We start from the raw sequence: 24382 nt of genomic DNA, 5'->3' as shown, positions 1-24382 counted from the left end.
TGATTTCACCAATTTGAACAAAGCCTGTCCGAATGATAGCTTCCCGCTGCCTAAGATTGATCAAATGGTGGATGCCACCACCGGGTATGAGTGTTTAACCTTTCTGGACGCTTATTCAGGTTATAATCAGATCCCTATGGACTCGGCAGATGAAGAAAAAACTTCTTTTGTTACCGAGCGAGGGACATACTGTTACAAAGTTATACCTTTTGGACTGAAAAACGCGGGAGCAACTTATCAAAGGCTTGTTAGCAAAATTTTCAAGGATCAAATAGGAAAGATTGTGGAAGCCTATATTGATGATATGGTGGTAAAGAGTAGGAAGAAGGATGATCATCTGAAACATCTGCAAGATGTATTTGATGTGCTGAGGCGATATGGGATGAGGCTCAATCCAACCAAATGCTCGTTCGGTGTGAGTTCCGGTCAATTTTTGGGACACGTGGTCAATCGCAGAGGCATCGAAGCTAGCCCTGCTCAAGCAGAGGCTTTGATTAAGAATGCCGAGCCAAAGACGATTAAAGAAGTGCAAGCCCTCACAGGACGAATAGCTGCATTAAGTCGATTCATTTCTAAGTTGTCAGACCGCTGCAAGCCGTTCTTTGACACGATCCGGAGTCATGGAAGACAGGTCTGGGGGGATAAACAACGACAAGCATTGACCCATTTGAAGGAATATATGCAGAATCCACCAGTCCTGTCAGCCCCTGATCCAGAAGAGAAATTATATCTATATCTTGGAGTATCTAGTGTTGCGACAAGTGCCGTTCTGATTCGTTGCAAAGAAGGGGTGCAACACCCGGTGTTTTATGTCAGTAAGACAATGACCGAGGCAGAACGAAGGTACTCGAAGGCCGAACGGGTGATACTTTCACTCGTAAACGCAAAAAGAAAGTTGAGGCATTATTTCGAATCCCACCCTATAGCTGTCCTAACAACTTTTCCAATCAGAGTGCTTATGCACAAGCCAAAATTCTCGGGCAGAATGACAAAATGGGCCATAGAGTTAAGCTCATTTGACATAACGTACGAGCCGAGAACGGCTGTCAAAGGACAAGCAGTAGCCGATTTCCTGCTAGAATGTGACTCTGAAGATACGGAAGAAGACCTTAGATGCGGCTCTTGGAAACTTTATGTGGATGGCTCCTCTAATCAGATGGGGGCAGGAATTGGGGTTAAACTGCAAACCCCAGAGGGTACTTCATTGAGTCAAGCACTCAGACTTGAGTTCCGAGCCACCAATAATGAAGCGGAATACGAGGCGTTGCTGAATAGGTTAAAGTTGGCCAGAGAGCTACAGGTCAGAAGTTTGACTGTTTATAGTGACTCACAGTTGATTGTTCGGCAGGTAAATGGTGAGTACGCGACCAAGGATGACACGATGGAGGCATATCGTTCTGCCGTTCTGCATAAAGCCAAGGACTTTACAAAGATTGAATTCATACAGTTACCGAGAGAACATAACGCAGATGCAGATCGGTTAGCATGTAGTGCTTCGAGCTCTGGCGAGACATTGGCGAGGGTGATTCCAATAGGAATACTGACCCAGCCATCTATTTTTGAAGAACCTTTAGACTCTGAACCTTGGCAAGTCAATGTCATACCGTATGAACCGAGTTGGATTGACCCCATTATCACTTTTATTCGAGATGACGTTCTGCCTATGCAAAGGGACGAAGCTAGGAAAATCAAAAAGAATGCTGCAAAGTACGCCATAGTGTATAACCAGCTGTACAGAAGGTCCTACTCTGGCCCATACTTGAAGTATGTCACCCCCACAGAGGCTCAGCAGCTGTTGCAAGCTATTCATGAAGGCGTATGTGGAAATCATTCTGGGGGAAGATCGTTAGCGCACAAAGCAATGACACAAGGGTATTTCTGGCCGAACATGTCAAGAGATGCGGAGGAGTTCTCTCGAAGGTGCGATAAATGCCAACGGTATGGACCATTGATCCACCAACCACCTGAGGAATTGCACGTAATGGGCTCACCATGGCCTTTCGCGTAATGGGGGATGGATGTGGTCGGTCCTCTGCCAACTGCAAAAGCTCAGAACAAGTATGTGCTACTGGCCACGGATTACTTTACTAAGTGGGTGGAAGCAGAACCATATCCAAGCGTGACTCAGACTCATGTGAGACGATTTATCTGAAGCCATATTATCTGCCGTTTCGGCGTTCCAAGGTTAATAGTCATGGATAATGGCACGAACCTCGACAGCAAGCAAGTAAGAGAGCTGTTGGAGGAGTATGGAATTAATCAGAAGTTGGCTGCAGTAAGTAATCCCCAGGCCAATGGACAAGCAGAAATTACAAACAGAACAATTTTCGCCTGCATTAAGAAGAAGCTGGAGGACCATAAAGGGAAGTGGTTGGATGAACTCCCGAAAGTCCTATGGGCTTATAGAACCACCCCAAGGCGGCCGACTGGGGAGAGCCCGTTTGCAATGGCGTATGGTATCGAGGCGGTTATACCGGTTGAGCACTTGGTCCCAACTATCAGAAGCTTAACATGGAGTCAAAGTCAGAACGACAGAATGTTAAGATTGAACCTCGATATGATAGATGAAAAGAGGGACGCTGCAGCAATAAGGCTTGCATCATACCAGCAAGTATTGGGGAATAGTCACAACAAAAGAGTGAAACACAGAGATTTTGCCCCTGGCGATCTGGTTCTAAAAAGAAAGGTGGGGATAGTCAAAAAAATGATGCCACCCTGGGAAGGCCTATACAGAATTGCATAAGTCATAGGGAAGGGGGCATATACATTAGAAACCATGGCAGGAAGGTTGGTCAACAAGCCCTGGAATGCTACGCCTCTGAAGAGGTACTATCAATAAAAGCTAAGTTTCAGTTTTATCGGATGTTGTTTGTTTTCAATCAAGTACGTATGAACGTGCAAATTCCTGAGATTTATAAAAATAGCTTTCCTTTTCAAGGGGTTAAAAAAAATAATGGATGAAAAAATGAAAAGCCAAGTGGCAAGTGGCATTCTAGCCGAGCGCAAGGCACTTAAGCAAGATAAGTGGCAGCTGGCACTATAAGCCGAACGCCAGACACTTGCTAAAAAATGAAAAGCCAAGTGGCAAGTGGCATTCTAGCCGAGCGCCAGGCACTTAAGCAAGATAAGTGGCAGCTGGTACCATAAGCCGAACGCCAGACACTTGCTAAAAAATGAAAAGCCAAGTGGCAAGTGGCATTCTAGCCGAGCGCCAGGCACTTAAGCAAGATAAGTGGCAACTGGCACTATAAGCCGAACGCCAGACACTTGCTAAAAAAATGAAAAGCCAAGTGGCAAGTGGCATTCTAGCCGAGCGCCAGGCACTTAAGCAAGATAAGTGGCAGCTGGTACCATAAGCCGAACGCCAGACACTTGTTAAAAAATGAAAAGCCAAGTGGCAAGTGGTATTCTAGCCGAGCGCCAGGTACTTAAGCAAGATAAGTGGCAGCTGGCACCATAAGCCGAACGCCAGACACTTGCTAAAAAATGAAAAGCCAAGTGGCAAGTGGCATTCTAGCCGAGCGCCAGACACTTAAGCAAGATAAGTGGCAGCTGGCACCATAAGCCGAACGCTAGACACTTGCTAAAGAAAAGCCAAGTGGCAAGTGGCATTCAAGCCGAACACCAGGCACTCACGCACACGACAAAGTCAATATGAAAAAAATATTGAAAGTGGGTTTGAACAGAGCATAGCACAAAAAAAAAAAAAAAAAAAAAAAAAAAAAAAAAAAAAAAAAGAGTTTTATCATCTCATTGATAATAAGCTTCGAGGTTACAAAAAGTGAAGCATTCAAATCACATAACTACAAAAGAGTATGAAATCGAGGTATCTGGAAGAACCCTAACTAGCTGCCTCAGTACCGACAGCCTCCTGGTTGTGCTGACCCACCTCCTCGTTCCCGTTAGCCATCTCACCCTCACGAGGTGGGGAATCGAGATGAATAACAGAGTTGTTCTGTTGGGGCCCAACGTCAGCAGTGACTATGGGAGATACCACAGTTGACGAAGGAAGAACGATTAGAGGTTGAACGGTAGAAGGAGCTGTAGTGATCCTGGAGGAAGCAATCTCCTGACACTCATCAAATATGTGCTTGGCTTCGGTGGATTCTGGGTCAACATAGACCCCCAGAGGGTCAATCCCTAGATCCTTATCAATTTCATCCGGAGTTAAACTAGTCTGGCCCTCAGCCGGAACTCGGTCGGAGAAACCATCTCGGAATCCCTGAGCATATCTAAGAGCTCCAACTCTTAAAAACCGAGCATGAAGAGCCAACATGCCACCATTCACTCTGCTAATGGTGTCAATCAGAGCGTTGCGCTCGTCCAAAGCTCTTTTCTCAAATGCCATCCGAGCAGACTGCTCGTCAGCCAGAAGGCGCTGGAGCTCTGCCTTTTCATTTCTGACTGAATCGCGCTCAGTCTGCCAGACACTCTTCTCAAGCTGAAGGGCATCTTTTTCATCCTGGAGAGAGTCGGTTTCCTTCTTCAGAGCATCTCTCTCTTTTTCAGCTTTTTCAAGCCGAGCCAATATCTCGGTGTTTTTGTTGGCAAGAATATCGTTTTCCTTATTAGCCACATCCAGGCTATCAGAGAATTTACGGGCCCTGGCATTCCCTATTTCCACCTGTTTCTGCATAGCCATCATACCGAACAAAGTCTGCATAGATATGCATGAATACTGGTTAAACCGATCGCCTGGTCAGATGAAGGCAAGAACAAATATTATGAGAAGATTCATGAGTTAAAAAATAAAAGTCACCTCCATGGCAGATTGGGGAAAGCGACTGAACACATCCTTTTGTGACAGACCCTTCGCTGCCTCAAGGTCTTTTGGAGTCCACATGCTCCTATAGTACGCCATGGCGGTCTGGCCATCCTTGAACATGGTCTCGTTCGGCTTCACGAACGTCCCATCCGTTCGGGTGTATCGAGGAGCCCATGGTGGTAAAACAGGAGTAGAAGCAGAGGCAGCAGCTGCAACAGGCCCGGAGGGGGCAGGAGCTCTGACTGGGCGATGCAACAGAGCGCTCGGCCCAGAAACTCGAGTCCTCTTTGTAAGAGATTCCTCCTCGAGGTTGATTCCACCGTCAGGATGAGGTCTTTTGCCTCGCTCTTTGTCCCGAACACCCCCAGCAGCAGCAGGGGTAGTAGTGATCTGTGGAGATGTGCTCGGGTTGGTAGCAGGGGTGCTAACAACAGGATCAATAGCCACCACACTCGGGATAGTGTCAAAGATGGTGGCTGAAGAAAAGGCTGATGCGGGAGAGGAGGTTGCTCCAGCAGTAGTAGTGGCTGGGGGAGGATTTTTCCTCCTACCAAAGGAAGGAATCTGAAGCCTGCTCATTGTATAGCCGAGGGATGAGAGCGCTAGAAGGTTGTCTGAAGTGAAGAGGTCTGAGCAAGAAGGAATATCGTTCAAAACGTATTTCTTCAAGTAATTACTCCTATCCCTGCAAACACTGTAGCTCAAGTCATCACAAGGTATGCCTAAGGAGCGACATAAGAAAGTACAAAAGTGAGGAACACATGTTTCGCAGGGACAATCGTTTTTATGGGATTTGAATTTCTTATACGAGGAGACAGAACAGACGCCAAAGGCGCTCGGGATTGGGTAATCCTCTGCAGCCGGCGAAGACCAGGCCCCACTAACACCCACAATGTTATCCCTCCAACCCTTTTCAGATTTGATTGTATCCGTACATATGGACATCTTGTCGAACGGGTAAAGGTGGTAGAATGGCTCTTCAGTTCGGATCTTACTGACCTTATAGCAAAGAAGAAGATCTATGAGGTCAAGATCCAGACCTCTGTCACGAATCAGTAGTAACATAACGGATATGATTCTAAGGAAATTTGGGTTTACCTACAGAGGGGATATTCCCAGTCTGTTGAAAACGTAGTTAAAGAAGGGATGCAGAGGGAACCTAACGACATTCAGTTGAAGGTTAGTAAATAAAACCTCGCCGGGAAGAAGGCCGGCACCGGTCATAATATTAACATCTCTAGGGCAAACCCTAACTTGGATGTTGTCAGGAAGTCTAAGTCTCATACGGAGAACATCTAGATCTATAACCATAGTGAAAGCGAATGAAGGATCTAAAAGAGTAAAAAGAAGTCTATCAAAAGTAAAAAGGAACAAGACTAACCTCTGGGGTAGAAAGCAACAAAGAGCACTGCAAGATCGCTGGAAGAATGACTCTTGAAGAATTTCACCGGATGAAATTTAGCACTGTTCTAAAAAGATGAGCGAGAGATTTGACTGATGATGGAGAGAGATGGAGACGGAAAAAAGGCATGAAGTGGCATTCTAGAGCCTTATAAAGACGAAGTGGACCCGAGGGCCGAAGCGTCAGGGAGGCGAGAAGTTTATCGAATCCCGGAACATTGATTCCGGATCCGACCGCCCATTCCCCCATAAGAGTTTCTCGAGCCGTCAATGTCATGATGAGACACCTTTGATAATTACCCCCTTATTAAATAGGGAGTAATTATGGGGGCAGTTGAGGAGGCCAGAAGTGACATGGGCCGGATATGACCCGCGAACATGGCATCCGGTCCGAGTAGCTGGGTCCAGCCGATAGAGAAATACTGCCATATAAGAAGTAATGGATAGAGAAATTGATGATTCTGTTGAAGTGTAAGAATTCTAGAGAGAGAAAATGGAAATGAATCCCTTGCATCTTCAGTATGTATATGGAGTATATTAGGAATTGTAGTTTGTTTAATCTTTGTCTAAACTTGTTTATTGATTCTCTAATCAATTAGTTTTAGATTTTATATGATTAATCGTATCAAATTTCAAATTTATAAGTTCACAATTATATATATCATTCTAAAGTAGAAAAGCTAAGAATATACATGAATCTTGCTAGAATTCCTTCAACTTGAATTGCTTTTAATATGTTATCTTAACAATTATTGAAATGAAAACTTTTAATATGTTATCTTAACAATTATTGAACTGAAAAGTTCTAATATGTTATCTTATTGAAATGAAAGTATTTCTTAAACAAATTAATCTAATGGAAGTTCAACACATTTCAATGAAAATAGTACTTATTAGTAAAGTTCGTTTATAATTTATTATGATATATAAAGCATGAAAATATCACTTCTTGTTGAAGGCCGCATCATCTCAAAGCATTTTCTACCTCCTTTACGGTCAACAAAAAGTTTAGGACTAAAATAAAAATAAATAAAATTCCCACTATGCCCTTGTTGGCTTCGTGCGTGTAAAGTGTAAGGCTTCGTCTCTCTCGCTCTCTATATATACACATGCTTGTGTAATATGAAAGTCTATATGTTCTATCCTCAGTATCATCTTAAATGGCCTCTTTTGAAGATAGCAATCCTGTAAACTGTCCGCCGGAGATATCTCGGCCACTAGCAAACTTCCCCCTAGTATATGGGGTGATAGTTTCCTCTCATTCTCTTTAGATAACCAGGTAACATCTCTGTCCTTAGTGTCTCTATGTGACAATGCAATCTGGGTTATAAATTATAATGATAGCCATATATATATATATATATATAGAATCTAACGGTTAATACTTGAGGTGTGTATACATTTTCCTGCACACCATGGTGCAAGTGAACAATTCTCTCTCTCTCTATATATATATATATGGTTATTTAAATATATTTGCGTCAGAATAATTAGTTGCGTTCACGCATATATGTGGTTATGCAGGTATTTGAAATGTATGGTAAGGAGATTGAAGTGTTGAAAGAGGAAGTGAGAAGTATTCTAGTGGCGGCACAAAATAAATTTGATCAACACAATCGAAGCCTTGGTATCTCCTATCACTTTGAGAAAGAGATTGAAGAACTGTTGGAGCAAATCTTTTATTCCCATGTGGATTTGGAAGATTATAATGATTTGTGCACAGCTGCTATGAGCTTTCGAGTATTCCAACAACACGGTTATAACATGTCCTGCGGTAAGTGCCTCACCAAATATATACATATATACATACATATACATACCATAGCCTATATAGCAAACTTGCAATTAATGTATTTTAGAGGTTCCATTACCGAGTCTAACAATTCAAGTTCTTCAAAGAACTGGCTGGTTCTGTACTGAAAATGGTCACTACTTGTTTTAATTAATGGTGTTAAAAAATTCCGTAAGAACTCTTTTTTTTTCTTTTCAACTTGGTAAAAACTCATTTTTATTGAATTAAGTTTTAAAATGTAGTGTATATCAATGCATTTTTAAGTTTATGTGTGAGGTTGAAAATATTCACAACCTGGATAACCGATTCCATGAAGTTACTCACCCGAGTCTGTCACATCGCGTGCACAATCGTGGTCATATACAAATTAGAAAATGTCACATAAAATGATAAAAGCTGAAGTTTCATATAACACTCGTTCACATCACTTCTTGTGCATAGTGAGTGCTGATATGATATGATGGTTTCTGAATCAGATATCTTCAACAAATTTAAAGACAAGGATAATGGTAAATTCAAGGAAAACCTTACTAGGGATGTAATGGGTATGCTAAACCTGTATGAAGCTGCACATTTAAGGATTCATGGAGAAGATATTCTTGATGAGGCTCTTGCTTTCACAACCACACACCTTGAATCCATGGTAACCCATTTAAGCCCTTTTCTTGCAAAACAAGTTATGCATGCCCTAAACCAACCACTCCACAAGGGCATCCCAAGAGTAGAAGCAAGATATTACATCTCCATTTACGATGAAGAAGTTTCTAAGAATGAATTGTTGCTGAAGCTTGCAAAGCTGGACTTCAATCTATTACAGATGATGTATAAGCAAGAATTATGTCAAATCTCAAGGTAATGTATTTTTTTTTTTTTTTCTTTTCTGAACGGTAAATCTCAAGGTAATGTAGACATCAATAGATATATTTATATTGGAAATGAAATCATGTAGGAAATTCTTACCAAGTGTTTCATGTTTTGTGGATCTTCTCAAATTAATATCTAATATTATTTTATTTTATTGACAATAAAAACACATAAACACACAGGGAGAAAGAGGCACAATATTTGGCCTAATTCAATTGCGTTGTATTGTTAATAGGTGGTGGAAAGACTTGGACTTTGAATCAAAACTTTCTTATACAAGAAACAGAATCGTTGAGACCTATTTTTGGGCTATGGTAATACAATTTGAACCTAGTTATTCCCTTGGGCGGATCATATTCACAAAAGCTCTCGCTATGCAAACAAATATGGATGATACATATGATGCATATGGTACACTTGAAGAACTCAAACCTTTTACGGATGCAATACAAAGGTATAATTTATGCAATTCTAGCTTGCTATATTTTTATTTTTTATTTTTTATTAGAGTTTCATATTGAAGATTATTGCATAATTAGCAAGAAAACTAAACTAGATTCTTAATTCATAAATCCCTTCAAAATCTAGTTAGTAGCAACAATATTCAAGAATTCACATTTTTCTTCTTCTTATGTTGTCTCCTCTTATTGTAATAAAAAAGAAGAAAAGTGAATAATATTGATCGATTTGCTATTTTTGTTGATAAACAATACACACACACACACACACACACACACACACATATATATATAGTTAAAGAACAATACATATATATTGGTGTTGAATAACTTGATAATTTCTAGGTGGGATATCAATGCCATGGATCAGCTTCCAGAATACATGAAGATATTCTACAGTGCACTATTAGGTTTCATGAAGAATTACAAAAGGAAATGACAAAGCAAGTAAGATCTTATAGTGTGCATTATTTAAAAGATGCCGTATGTACCTAAGTTTTTTCTGCCATTTCTATACTTTTCTTTCTTTCTTTTTTTTCCCTTCAATTTCCCCGCGTGAGAAGGAAATCAGCCCGTTTGGTTCACTTTTACTTTTTTTTTTTTTTTTTCCTAAAAAGTAATTATAAATCAAAAAACTGCTTTCAAAGAACTATAAAAGTCTTTTCTAATTTGTCGTTCTCAGAAAATAAAAAACAATTCTCAGAAAGAAAAAAAACCAAACAATTCCATTATATCTCATAAATTCTATTATTCTAATAGTAATTCTTGCATTTTTTATTTTTTATTTTTTAACCCTTCACAGTTTAAAGAAGTAGCAAGGAGTTATTACATTGAGGCCAAGTGGTTCAATGAAAGATATGTGCCATTATTTGACGAATATATGGGCCATGCATTAATCACTGGCTCTTCCTACTTGCTCCTAACATCATCTTTGATGGGCTTTGATGGGCATGGGAGAAATTGCTGCCATTGAGGCATTTGATTGGCTAAAAGCCAAAGCCAAAATTATTGTTGCTGCAGATACAATCGGGCGGCTCAAAGACGACAGAGTGACCCTCGAGGTATATATATGATCATAATTAAGTTACATAACTAATTACACACATTGATGAAACACAACTTATATTATACAATCATATATATATATATATTGATGAATCTTTAACCTCTAAAGGTAGAAGAAAAGAGGGGACGCGTCGCAACGGGGATTGAGTGTTACATGAAGCAGCATGGAGTTTCAAAAGAAGAGGTAATTGACGAGTTCAACAAAAAGATTGAAAATGGATGGAAGGATGTCAACGAGGCATTCCTCATCAAGCCAAACCCCGTCTCGATGCATCTTCTCATGCGAGTTCTCAACTATACGCGCTTCTTAGAAATCATTTACAAGTGCAACGACGGATTCACTCATCCAGAAATCATATTGAAAGATCACATGTGTTCATTGATCCCATACCCCTATAAGCATGAATTGCTTCGGGTTACTTGTATGTGCGGATCGACTGTGGAGGATTTCTTAATTTTCTGTAACTGCAATTTTTCCTTCTTGGTATTAATCTTGATGCACTTCTTCTTATCCTGGCATTTGTGGCATGTATATGCACATTCAGTAGTAATGGCTCCAGCAGACTTCCTTACATGTCTTTTTTAGAAACGGAAAACTCTTTCAACCTGGTCACCTTGGTCCATGAGGTTGCAATGTAATCATGCGCAAGGTGTTTTTGCATTCTATGAGTCAAACTCAGAGCGTCTAAACTCGCCCCATGATAGTCTAACTCACCTCATGATAGTCTAAATTGTGTGCGACAGTTTTCAAGATGATACCTATTTTAAAGTAGGGGGAGTAATTTTCAAATGTGGTCTCTTTTGTTGATTAGTGTGTTGTATTTCTCCTGGGCTCTTTTGACCATTGGGCCTCGTTTTTTATGGCCTTTGGGCTATACATAGCACTAGAACTAATTATTGACGATTGAGATGGATGTCTATCAAGATTTGTGAAAATAAAAACAAAATTAATCTCAATCTTATGATTAGGGGAAATATGTGAAAACAGTGTTAATGCGGGGTGCGGAAGCTATTAGTTGATTTTAATTGTGATTCACTCCTTTAATAACCTAAATCTGATTATTAGGTCAACTTGCTCAATTTATGATTGATTAAATTATATGATCAATTTAAACATCCACAATCATAAATATAAATACTTAAAAGTAAATCAAGTTAAAGTTAGAGAGATTGCACCAGGATTTTTAGCGAGGAAACCCAGTTGATGAAATACGTCAACTGTTTGCATGGAAAAAATCTCGTGGACTGTTCAGTTCAAAGTAAATCGATCCACTATATTTGGAACAAAGTACACTGAACTTTGACTTTGGTTCACACTCTATCGTTCTACCAAACACCAATTGCTGACAATCCCCTGGCTTTGCGACTCCCCGTCCAACAACAACTTAACCTCAGGCTTATACATGATATTTGTAGAAGTGTAGCAGGTAGATTAGACAACACTCCTCGAATACTCCAACCCTTTCAAAGTGTGATCGCAGGTAGACTTTACTTCTATTCTTCAAGATCTGAACTCGATGTAGAAGAATTAAATCCTGTTTTTCTTTCGAAATCTCTGAATCTTCAATATAGCTCCAATTCCGATGAGATAGAGAACAATACTACTAAATCACTTATGAATGTATGTGTGCTCTCAAAAATTCATTCAAAATAATTAGATTTGATTTTTTAAATTTTCTTTCTTTAAAAGTCTTTTTTAAAATACAGAATTGATGTTCCTTAAAGACATGAATAAACCTAGAAGCCTAACAAGGTTTATATAGAATTTAAAATGTCCTAATCCCTATGAAAATATAAAAAAATTCGTACATAGGACTTGGAATGAAGTTGGGATCAAAAAGAAAATAATCAGAAAAAGAAACTGAAAGTTCTAATACTGGCAGAACTTCTGGAACTGGTTCCCAGATATTGGTATCGGTTCAAGAAGGTCAGAAGCCTTTTCAATGCACTTTGGCTACTGGTTCCCAACTGTGTTACCAGTTCAAGAAGGGCAGTGAAGAATTTTGCTGTGAACCATGGTTTGGTACCGGTTCAAGAATCCTCCTATCGGTTCCCAATAGACAGAAGTGAAATCTCTGTTTCCTTCAACCTTCTACACTCCCAAAAGTGTTCTCACTTACTTATATACTTTCCTAAAGCATTGTTCTCATCATCCCTGAGTGTAGTAAACCATGAACACTTGAACTTCTTTAAATCCACATCCGATCTTCAATCTTTGAAATTTTGAACCGAAAAATTACAACTTGATCGTACTTGTTTTGACAACGAAATTAGTCAATTATAAAATATATCTCACAAAATCAGCCACATTAAAATTACCTTCTGGGGAGGTCCGTTTGATATCCAAAAACTGCTCAACAACAGTCGGACAAGTGGAAAATATTGGGGTGAATCAGAAAAGTTTGGGTAGAGCTGGATCTAAACGTTGGCTAGGTAAGCGTCCTGTAGTAAAATGAGTAGTTATAAACCCTATAAACCATCCCCATGGGGGTGGTGAAGGGAGGGCCCCAGTTGGTAGGAAAAAACCCATAACCCTTTGGGGTTATCTTGCACTTGGAAAAAGAAGTAGAAAAAGGAATAAATATAGTGATAATTTGATTCTTCGTCGTAGTAAATAGGAGAGAAAATGGAATTTATTTCTTCTTTCTTTCAAATGAAAAAAAATAGGAATAAAGTTCATGGTCCTTGTTGACATAATCCTTATTATAGTTATTTCATTATTTTTAAAGAGGTAAAGTGTACAAAAATAATAATAATAATAATAATAATAACAGAACTATATTTGAATTTGCAAATAATCCCCTTGAATTATATTTTGTGCATAATATCCCCTAAAGTGTCATATTTTGTTGTAAAATATCCCAATGCCTATACTTTATTTTATTAAATGGCCATAATGCCCCTTCTTATTGAATTATACTAAATCTAATTTTCTTATTTAAATAAATTATGAAAAAATTCATATTAATTTGATGACATATTCTCCATTAAAATTGCATAAATTTAACTTTTAATTTCCAAAAATAATTGTTTAAATAAAAAAAATTAGTAGAAATTTTTTAATTAGTTTTAAATTTTTTAATGAATATATAAATGAAAAGAAGTTATTTTTTTAAGTAATTTATTAATTTTTCATCAATAAATTATATGAAAAAGAAGATATTTTTCTACGGTAAAAAGTTTAAACTGATTATAATAAGTTTTATTATAAATAATAAAATTTTAATAATAAGTTAATCATTAAAGAAAATAGTAGTTAAAATTTTTTTATGATAAATTGATACTAATAATAAAATTAAGGTCAATAGTATAATTAATATTTAGATAAGAGAAAAGATAATAAAAATAATTAATAAGAAATGAAAATTTTAATGAGAAAGGGTAAAATAGTCTTTTGTGATGGGTTTGTCCATAATTGCAGAGGCAGTTTTTAATTTAGGAGGGTTGTTTGGAAAAGGGTAATAGTTCAAGGGTTTTTGCACTTTACCCATTTTTAAGTAATTTTGATTTTTTTTTTCCATCTTTTTAAAGAATTACTTTTATAAAGGAGCCATTGACCTCAATTTATTTATAGGAAAAGTGCACAAAACACCCTTACGATAATGGAGATATGCAGTGTGTATACCCCTTGTGTGGTAAAAAAACACCCTATACGTTATAAAGGTGTTTAAATAAGAAAATATCCAATTAAAATATTCAAATAACCTTATATTAATAGGGCAAAGTGCAAAAATTACCCCTACAGTATGTTTACAATGCGTATCATACCCCTCATTTGCAAACAAACACTCATAAAGCATAACATTTGTGAAAATACATTCTACTTACGCATTTAAGATAAAATTTGACTAAAATGCCCTTATACACATTTTATAAAATATATAAAAAAAAAAAGTATATCATTAACAGTTTGAAACATGTTGTATCAATGAGAATGCACTATCTCTCACTGTCTTCTTAGAAAATGTCAATACTTTTTTGCTTCAATAAACAAGAAAAATATCAACACTTTATAAATCGTGCAATTTTATTCCTGATAGGATTATAAGAGAAGCCATTCCAAATAAGAGATGGTGAGAGATTGAGATTTTTTTAACAGTCTATTGTATTTAAAGGTTCATTTTCCTCTATTCAGGATGATTAGTTATGTGCTTAATTGGTTCTTTTGTTATTTTGAGCATATGGTATAGTAAGACACGGTAATCGCATAAATGAAGAAAAACATAAGTACTTACACCGCCCTTCAAAAACGGATCAAACATAGCACCTTAAGAGACTTAATAATTTGGGTAAATTGCTGTGACACCCTTCTAGGTTTGTTTAAAAGACAGATAGATATAACTTAAGCTATTTTTGAACAATGACACCCCCAGGTTTGCAAACTTGAACAATTACACCCCATTCTATAAAAGAGGAGCCAAACAAAGCCTTAATTGACATGAAATGTCTAATATGCCCTAAGATATATTTTAATTCTCTCATAAAATGACCAAACTACCCTCTCTTTATCTTTCTCTTTTCCGATCATATTTTTGTCAAACCCAGATTCTCGTCTCTCTCTTTCAACCTTTTCATCTCAGTGGTGGGGACGAAGGTTGTGAGTAAAGATGCGGTGGTTGGGTGGTGGCGGCAAAGGTCGTGGGTGAAGATGCAATGGTTGGGTGGTGGCGGTTAAGGTCGTGGATGAAATAGGTTCACCAAAGTCGGGTTGTGGCTGCAAATGGAGCTAGTCGGTGGGGATGGACTGGCACAGCGGTGGCTCTGAACACAGATGGCAGTGTGCTCAGAATGGTGAGGACGGGGTCGTCCGGTAACTTGGCGGCGAGCTTGCGAGCAAGGTGGAAAGTGTAATACCCTCTAATTTCGGAACACGGGTTGATCAAATCCGAGCACAAAATTAAGGGATATCAAAACAATTAAAGTATTTAAACAAGCACCGAGTATAAAAAGAAATAAAAAGAATAAATAATTCGCTGAAGGAAAATCTATTAAATAAAAATTTCATTAATAATTCTCCTAAAAGTTACAATGCGAAAATCCTGTAAATCAAGGATCCCTGATAACATAATCCAATAATCCAATGGTCTCTAAATAAAATCCATTATCTAACAATAAGAAAATATCCTACATTGAAATAAGAAGAAAGAATGAATAAGTCCTCCAGCTGCGGATCCTCAACCTTGAAACTTGAACTTCTAATAACCTAAAAAATAAATCGCGGGTTAAACCCTACGAGCAAATTCTCTCTACCAGACCTCTGAAAACCAATAAATAGATCATCTCTGATCAAAACCAAAACTAATAAAGTCTTTATCTTTAATGTACATAATTATATACAATATAACTATCACAACTATTACCAAGCTCATTAATTCCAAAACCATTATCAATGATTAATTAATAATCAAATCTAGTCCAATCCACAATTTCTTTTAAAGAAACTCCTCTAACCCTAACTCCATCCTAGACAGCAATTTAATAACTTAAACCATAAAATATAATTAAAAGAACATTTTATTTAATTCCCAAAACCAATAATGATTTTAAGTATTTAAATCACACAGTCAATATCTAGACCTTGACAAATCATCCATGTCACTACCAGTATTATTTTATTAATATGTATAAAATAATACACTAACCTGTAAGTACTAGACTATTCTACTTTAAGAATATCTAAACCTAATCCAACTTACACAAACTGTAACCATAGATGATATATTTTAATCATCTAACACACAACAATATAATTACACTTTGGCAAATCAGCCATGCCATTATAAATATATTTATTTATATATCGGCAACTCAACCATGCCTCCTAAGTATGTTTATTTATACATTGACAATTCAACCATGCCTCCACAAGTATATTTAGTTATACTTTTAATTAGTAACTCATCTATGCTTCCCATGTATGTATTATATTCAAACAAATATTTAGGTAAAATATTTAACCCTTTGGCAATTCATCCATACCTACACCTTAACCATGAACCAATTTTAAATTTAACCATACGCTAAATCATACATAGCCATCTCATGCATATTGTACGCATATCATTAATTTAATAATTAACCTATCAAGACATACCAAATAAGAATGATAATATTAATCATCTTAAATGATATGTGTATATATATATATATATATATATATATATTACATTCCATAATAATTCTTAATTATTTAAAACATATACCTATATATCAATACATATTCCATAATAATTCTTAATTATTTAAAACATATACCTATATATCAATACATATATATATATATATATATATATATATATATATATATATATATATGTATGTATGTATACTTCCCTCCAAACCAATCACATATTAGTTAATTCATATATATAAATATATAACATAAAAAAATATATATGTACACTTCTTTCCATAACTAATATATTAATTAATTAAAACTACGCCAACTAAATGCAACTAAATATTGTAGTAGCATCCTATAGCACTCAAATATCTAAAATAGATCATCTAGTGATTAATTTCAACATTAACAAGTGTGAAATCAATTCTGGGACATCACCGAACCCCACAGAAGCTTTCTGAGACCTCACACTCATCTCCACGCGCTGCCACATGTTCCTAGAATACCCACACGCGCTTCCACGCGCTTCCCTTTACTAGCAGGCGCGTCCACGTGCCTGCAGCCTCCCTCAGCACATACTGGCATGCAACCATTGGCTGCATTCAGTGGTCCACCACGTAGCCACCCACACTGAATCCCTTGCCTTCATTAAGCCGCATCCCACGGTTATAAATCCACATGCAAGGGAACATGCCCGCACTGGATTATCCTACACCCATTAACTCCATCCAACGGCCTAGACACACACACACTCACCCTGGTACCATATGCCGCGCCACACTGAATCCTTTTTTTATTATCAGGACCATCCTAAGGTCCTGATTTTGAGCGCACAGTAGCACTGTACGCCGCACCGCACTGTAGCGCACCCCTTATTGGAGCACCGATTTCCCCAACGTATATATAAACCGTATATACTATATTATATATATATATATATATATATATATATATAATGTAAAATTTTACACAATTAAATATAAAAATGAATCTAATTAATTCCAGGAAAATATAAAAAAAATACCAGAAAATTTCAGAAAAATACCATAAAATATGAAAAACCCTAATTAATCCTCTTGGGTCACCAATTCACCTATACTTTGATTTTTAAAAATATAAACAACACCTACGTACACCATTAAAATCCCATAAATCCACAAATAGATATAATAATTTATATTTTTAATCATTCTGATTTAATTATGATTTAATCAGTAAATTTAATTTAAAATTCTGATACTCAAGGTGATAAACTTATGGGTCCTAAGAGGAGAGTTAGAAAATAACTTGCCTGAAGGTTTCGAAATGAAACCGACGCTTCAATCTTTGATTATCTTTTCAAATTCCGGCATCCTCTTTCTCAGATCCGGCCTACTCCTTGTCAGCTTTCCTTACTTCTTCTCTCTCTATCTCTCTTATTTTTCTAACGTATCAACCTTTTAACCCTAAACCTTATGTGTATATTTATACACATTAAAACCTAAATCATATTCCCACTAGGACTATCTAATAAGATAATAATCTTTAAATAATATAATATATATATATAAACATATATTATATTACACACATATATATATTTATCTTCCATAATTAACCATTCATTAATTAAATCATATAAACCTATATATATCCATAAATATATATCTCTATATATATCTTTCCCCAACAATTATTTATTAATTATATTTATATATAATTTTATATATTTATAATTAATACAAAATGATCATTTAAATAATCAAATAACCATGGACCTTTATTAATTAACCCAATAAGGCTTCATACAAGCCCAAGACCACATCTTTTGGTCCAACTTCTCTTAAATTCAAATCCAATTAATTTAAATAAATCAAATAATTAAATAAATACTTAAATAAATAAAAAACTAATTACATGAAGCACATAAATAAAATAAGAAATTACAACCAAGTCACAACATACCAATAAAATCAACACACCAGCAATCCAATCAATAATTAAGTACACAAACAATCAATCAACATACATAATCATGAAATATAACTTAATTAAAATGAGACAATTAACCTAGCACTCAATTAAATAAAACAAATCATTTAAAAATAACAATAAAAGCAATTCAATCCAAATATATCATTTTTTAAAAAAAATAAAAGTAATTAATTTCATATAATAAATCCTTTAAAATATCGGGGTATTACAGAGAGCTCGATTGTGGATGAACTGCGGGCAAGGCAGTGACGCACTAGCTATAACGACTCGATAGAGCCGGTGGAGACGGGCTTGCTAAATGCGGCGGTGAGCGAGGAGGGACTCTTGGCTTTGATAATGTCCACTGCGATGATGAGGACAGTGTCCTTGCGGTGCGGTACCAGCGGGCAAGGAAAACTCGGTTGTGGATGATCTGTGACTGGTGAGAGCGACGGCAAGCTTGGCCAATAGCTGTGGGTGAATTGTGGATGTGCACCAGTGAGACAAATCCGGCGAGAGAGGTGGAGCTCGGCTTGCGACGGTGAACAGATAATGGGCGAAGATGGATCTCTGGTTCATTGGGGGGTGATTGTTGACGTTGGTGGTGACTGATGGGTTGAAATTGGTTATAGGGGTGGTTGTGGATAGTAGTGGTGGGTTGAATTTGGTTGTGGGTGTGATGGGGTGGTAGGGTTTGGGTGTAAGAAAGGGGATAAGGCTAAATTTAGGGGTGGTTGGGCTCCTGGTTATGGACGATGGTGGTGGTGGTGGTAGTGGTGGTGGTGTTTGGGTGTGATAGTTGTGAAGTGATCCAAACATAGAGTTGAGGATTATTTTGGTCAATTCATAGGAAATTATAAAGTTAATTTAGTCAACTTTGAAGTCAAAGGTTAAACATGTACTTTTATCACGTTTAGGATGTCTTTATTCGGTTTAGCAAACCTGGGGGGTGTCACTGTCCAAAAATAGCTTAAGTTATATCTACTCATTTTTTAGACAAACATGAGAGATGTCATTACAATTTATCCTAAAACTAAATATTTCAACTTCATGAATGAACAATGACCAGGAGGGAGAGTGATGGCGTTGGAGGCACAGTGATAAGGGAGAGCTAAGGTTTTGAATTGTTTTTTTAATATTTTATCATTAACGTTTTTGACTCTCTCCGTTTCACTTTTAAATTACTTTTTTTAATAAATATACTTTAAATTACATTAATGCATTACAGCATGAGTCAGCATGATTGGTTTACAAAAAAAAAAAAAAAAAAAAAACCTAATCCATATGAGAGTCAAACTCAAGACATCCGAATTTATAGCTCGTCTCATAAGATCCTTTAACCATTAATTTCGAATGGTGTCTATTTTGTTGATTGTTGGGTTGTTTCTCTCCTGGGTTCTTTTAACCATTTGGGCCTCGTATTTTATGGCTTTTGGGCTGTTGTACTGGAACTAATTATTGACTATTGAAAAGGATATCTACTGAGATTTGTGGATATAGAAACAAAATTAATCTCAATCTTATGATTAATAAAGTTTATTGTCCTTGTTGACATAATCCTTATTATAGTTTTTTTAATTATTTTTTAAGAATTACTTTTATAAAGGAGTCATTGGACCTAAATTTATTTAAGGGCAAAGTGTACAAAGGAAATAGTGAGTATATACCCCCTTTGGAGTAAAAGTGCTTAAATACCTATCCATTCAAGAAGACTAAAATGACCTTATATCAATATAATAAAATAATATTTAAAAAATAAGCTGAAATAAAATGATTGTTTGGATCATGTCCTTCTATCAATTAAAATGCATTGTCTATGTATATATATTATCAGGAAAATGTCAATACTTTTTTTGCTTCAATAAGTAAGAAAAATATCAATACTTTATGAATCCTGCACATTTTTTTCGGATCTCTCTCTCTGTAAGATCCTAAGAGGAGCATTCCAAAGAAGAGATGGTGAGAGGATTGAGAATTTTTTTAATTATTTTTTTGTTTTTTGTAATTTCTTTTTTTCTATTTCTTTTAACAGTGTAATTTATTTAAAGGTTCATTTCTTCTATTCACGATGATTAGTTGTGTGATTATGATCCGTTTGGTACACATTTTGTTTTTACATTCATTTGTTGCAAGATTTTTGAAAGAAAAAAACATTAAAACATATTTGGTAACAAAATATTGCAAATCTGAAAAATATAATGGTTAGTTAAAAATTGTCATTGAAGAGTTTCAAAAAAAAAAAAAAAAAAAAAAAAAAAAAAAAAAAAGAAAAAAAACTCCAAATTTGTTGAGAACAAGAGCCAAAAGCTCAAGAACGGAAACCATGCACCAAGGGAGAAGAACAGTAACAGGAGAGACCCAAAAACCTGGAGTGATCACGTGTTGATAACGTGAACTTTTTTGGGAAATTAACAATTTTAATATTTTGGTTACTGGAAAGCCAAATCAAGGAAACGTTGAGATCAGTCACTGTCCAGTGAGAACCGGTAGCCAATTCTTTATACTGATTCAAGAGTGGTAGAATGTTGCAGAAGTTTTTGGGCAACAAGTTGAACCGGTTCCAGAAAGGCTGAACCGGTTCAACACTTCTGGGAAGCTATGTGATTTACTTTCCTTATTGGAATTGAACTTTACAAAAGGCAATTCTTGTGGGACAAGTTGGGTTCCATTGTATGGGGCTATAAATATCAACCCTAATTAGTTTTTTAGGGTGTGTAGAAAAGTGTGAGAATTAGAGAGAAATCATATGTGTTGTATGATTAATTTGTGCCAACACAAGAAAGAACGTTACCATTGTAATTCTACATCTTCTTCATAGTGAATTTATTCGGTGTGCTCCATGGGCGTAGCCCTAAGATTTGGGTGAACCGTGTATATCTTGTGTTCTTGTGTGCGATTTTTCTTTGTGATTGTTTGTGATTATTCCTTGAAAAACGTTGTTATTTGCGTTTCCGCCATAACAACTAGTATCAAATCCGGTTGATTGTGCAGAGCAACTCCAATAATTGGTATCAAAGTCTTTGGTTGAAAACCTAAGGCACAAAAGGTGTTTGACGAAATTCTGAAAGTCTTTTAATCAGATATGTCTGTGCGAGTGGGAGTAATGGCATCATAAGATAAGACATCCACATCCATGATCAAGAAATTCGATGGCACAAACTTTGGTTTCTGGAAGATGCAAATAAAAGACCTCTTATTTTAGAAAAATCTGTATCAACCTTTAGGAGAGAAGCCAGAGGAAATAAAGGATGCAGATTGGGAATTACTTGATAGGAAGGCTCTTGGCACCGTCAGATTGACATTGTCAAAGTCAGTCGCCTTCAACATCAAGAAAGAAAAGACGACGATGTTTCTCATGGCAACCCTTTCTAGTATGTATGAACAGCCTTCTGCAGCGAACAAGGTGCACTTGATCAAGAAGTTATTCAACATGAAGATGGTCGAAGGTGGTAAGTTCAACGAACATCTAAATGCATTCAACGAGATAGTTGGGCAATTAGAGTCTATTGATATCGACTTCAAATACGAGATTCGAGCACTACTAATTCTAGGGCAGTTACTCGAGAGTTGGAGTGCCACAATTACAGTGATCAGTAGCTTTGCAGAGAAGACCAAGTTGAAGTTTGATGAAGTTGTGAGCATGATTCTGACTGAAGAAATCAGAAAGCAAACAGCAGGGGTTTCCACCAATGGTTTGGTATTGAATGTTGAAAGTAAAGGCAAGGTTTTAAACAAAAGAAAGGGCAACGATAATAGAAACAGAGGTAGATCCAAGTCAAGGAATGGAAGAACATAGTCTTAAAATTTCAGGAATTCCACATATCTCAGTTATGTTGTGTGTTGGAATTGTGGAAAGAATGGACATTACCGTATTGATTGTAGACTTCCCAAGAAAGGAAACGAAAGAAAAACTAAAGCCAACGTTGTCTTAGAAGAATCAGATGATGCATTGATATGCTCTTTGGAGAGCAAGGTAGGGTCATGGGTTTTAGATTCCGGCGCATCGTTTCGTGGCACCTCAAGCAAAAAGCTATTTAATAGCTATGAATCGGGTAACTTTGGCAAGGTGTATCTTGGTGATGATCAGCCTTGCAGCGTCGTTAGCAAGGGTAAAGTGAAAATCAAGTTGAATGGATCAGTTTGGCAGTTGAAGGATGTGAGACACATCCCTGACTTGAGGAAGAATCTAATTTCGGTGAAACAATTGTCAGAGGAAGGTTTGTTACAACCTTCAACAGAGACTCATGGAAAGTTTCCAGAGGCGCTATGACCATTGGACGTGGTAAGAAATTTGGCACTCTCTACATAACTACTAGTGCTTATGGGTCTATAGCAGTTGCAGAAAATAGAGAAGATCACAACCTTTGGCACCAGAGATTAGGTCACATGAGTGAAAGGGAGCTCAAGATTATGCACTCAAGGGAGAAACTACCAGGCATACGAGCAATTGATATTAACTCCTGTGAGAGTTGTGTGATGGGCAAGCAGAAGAAGGTCAGTTTCAAGAAGAGTGACAGAGATCTCAGAAATGAGAAACTTGAGCTAGTTCACACAGATGTTTGGGGGCCAGCCACTATTTCATCCATTAGCGAAAAATCCTACTTCATGACTTTCATTGATGATCACACGAGGAAGGTATGGGTTTATTTTTTGAAGCACAAATCTGAGGTATTTGATGTGTTCAAGAAGTGGAAGGTCATGGTGGAGAATGAGACAGGTTTGAAGATCAAGAGGTTGAGGTCAGACAATGATGGTGAGTATGAAACACTGGGTTCAAGAAATTCTATTTTGATAATGGGATCAGATTAGAGAGGATTGTGCTAGGAACCCCACAGCAGAATGGGGTGGCATAACGGATGAACCGAACATTGACAGAGAGAGCCAAAAGCATGCGCATACATTCGGGTCTACCCAAATAGTTTGGGCAGAAGTAGTCAATACGGCAACCTACCTAATTAATCGTAGACCATCGGTGCCTTTGGAGCATCGAATATTAGAAGAGGTATGGAGTGACAAAGAGATAAATCTTTCATGGTTGAAAGTTTTTTATTGTATTGCATATGCGCATATTAGTGACCATATTAGGGGAAAGCTCAACCCCAAATCACTAAAATGCATATTCGTTGGGTATGACGGAGATGAGTTTGGTTATCAACTCTAGGATAATCAAAACAAGAAAATCATCAGAAGTAGAGATGTGATTTTCAATGAGAAGGTGATGTACAAGGATAGAGATGCAGCACAGTCAACTAGTCCTGTACAGATTAAGCCTGAGTTTGTTAAGTTGGATGATGATCCAGAGAGCATTGACGCGGAGCAGACAGATGAGGGTTCTTTGCCAATTCACAGAGCATAGCTCACCGCGGGTTCTAACTCCTAAGCCTGCACCCAAAAGGTCCACGCGACCTCTTATATCGAATCAAAAATATTTGGATTATATGTTGCTCACAGATGATAGTGAGCCTGAATGATATGATAAAGCATGTCAGGTTGAAGATGGTAGCAAGTGGGAGCTTGCAATGGAAGATGAGATGAAGTCCCTTATCTCCAACAAAACATGGGAACTAGTCAAGTTGCCCATGGGGAAGAAAACTCTTCACAACAAATGGGTGTACAGGGTGAAAGAGGAACACGATGGTTCCAAGAGATACAAGGCGAGAATGGTGGTCAAAGGTTTTCAGCAAAAGCAAGGCATTAACTACACATACATTTTTTCCCCGTTGTGAAATTGAGTACCATTCGCTCAGTTCTTAGCATTGTTGCAGCAGAGGGGTTTCACCTTGAGCAGTTAGATGTCAAAACTGCTTTCTTCCATGGTGACCTTGAGGAGGAGATTTACATACAACAACCGAAGGTTTTCTCAGTCAAAGGGAAAGAAAAACTAGTGTGCAAGTTGAAGAAAAGCTTGTATGGTTTAAAACAAGTCTTGAGGCAGTGGTACAAGAAGTTTGATGGTTTTATGA

The 24382-nt window shown here is 37.1% G+C and overlaps 1 pseudogene; it reads left to right on the top strand.

Annotated features, from left to right (window-relative positions):
* The first annotated feature begins 7326 nt into the window (after positions 1-7326).
* On the top strand, positions 7327-22215 carry LOC132314061 (valerianol synthase TPS1B-like; annotated as a pseudogene).
* Positions 22216-24382: the final 2167 nt, after the last annotated feature.

Source organism: Cornus florida, unplaced genomic scaffold, assembly GCF_030987335.1.
Source record: "Cornus florida cultivar Cherokee Brave unplaced genomic scaffold, ASM3098733v1 CherokeeBrave_3.0.0_Hap2_Chr06, whole genome shotgun sequence".
NCBI lineage: Eukaryota > Viridiplantae > Streptophyta > Magnoliopsida > Cornales > Cornaceae > Cornus > Cornus florida.
The sequence above is the reverse complement of the archived record's forward strand: the minus strand, read 5'-3'. Positions and strand labels throughout refer to the sequence as shown.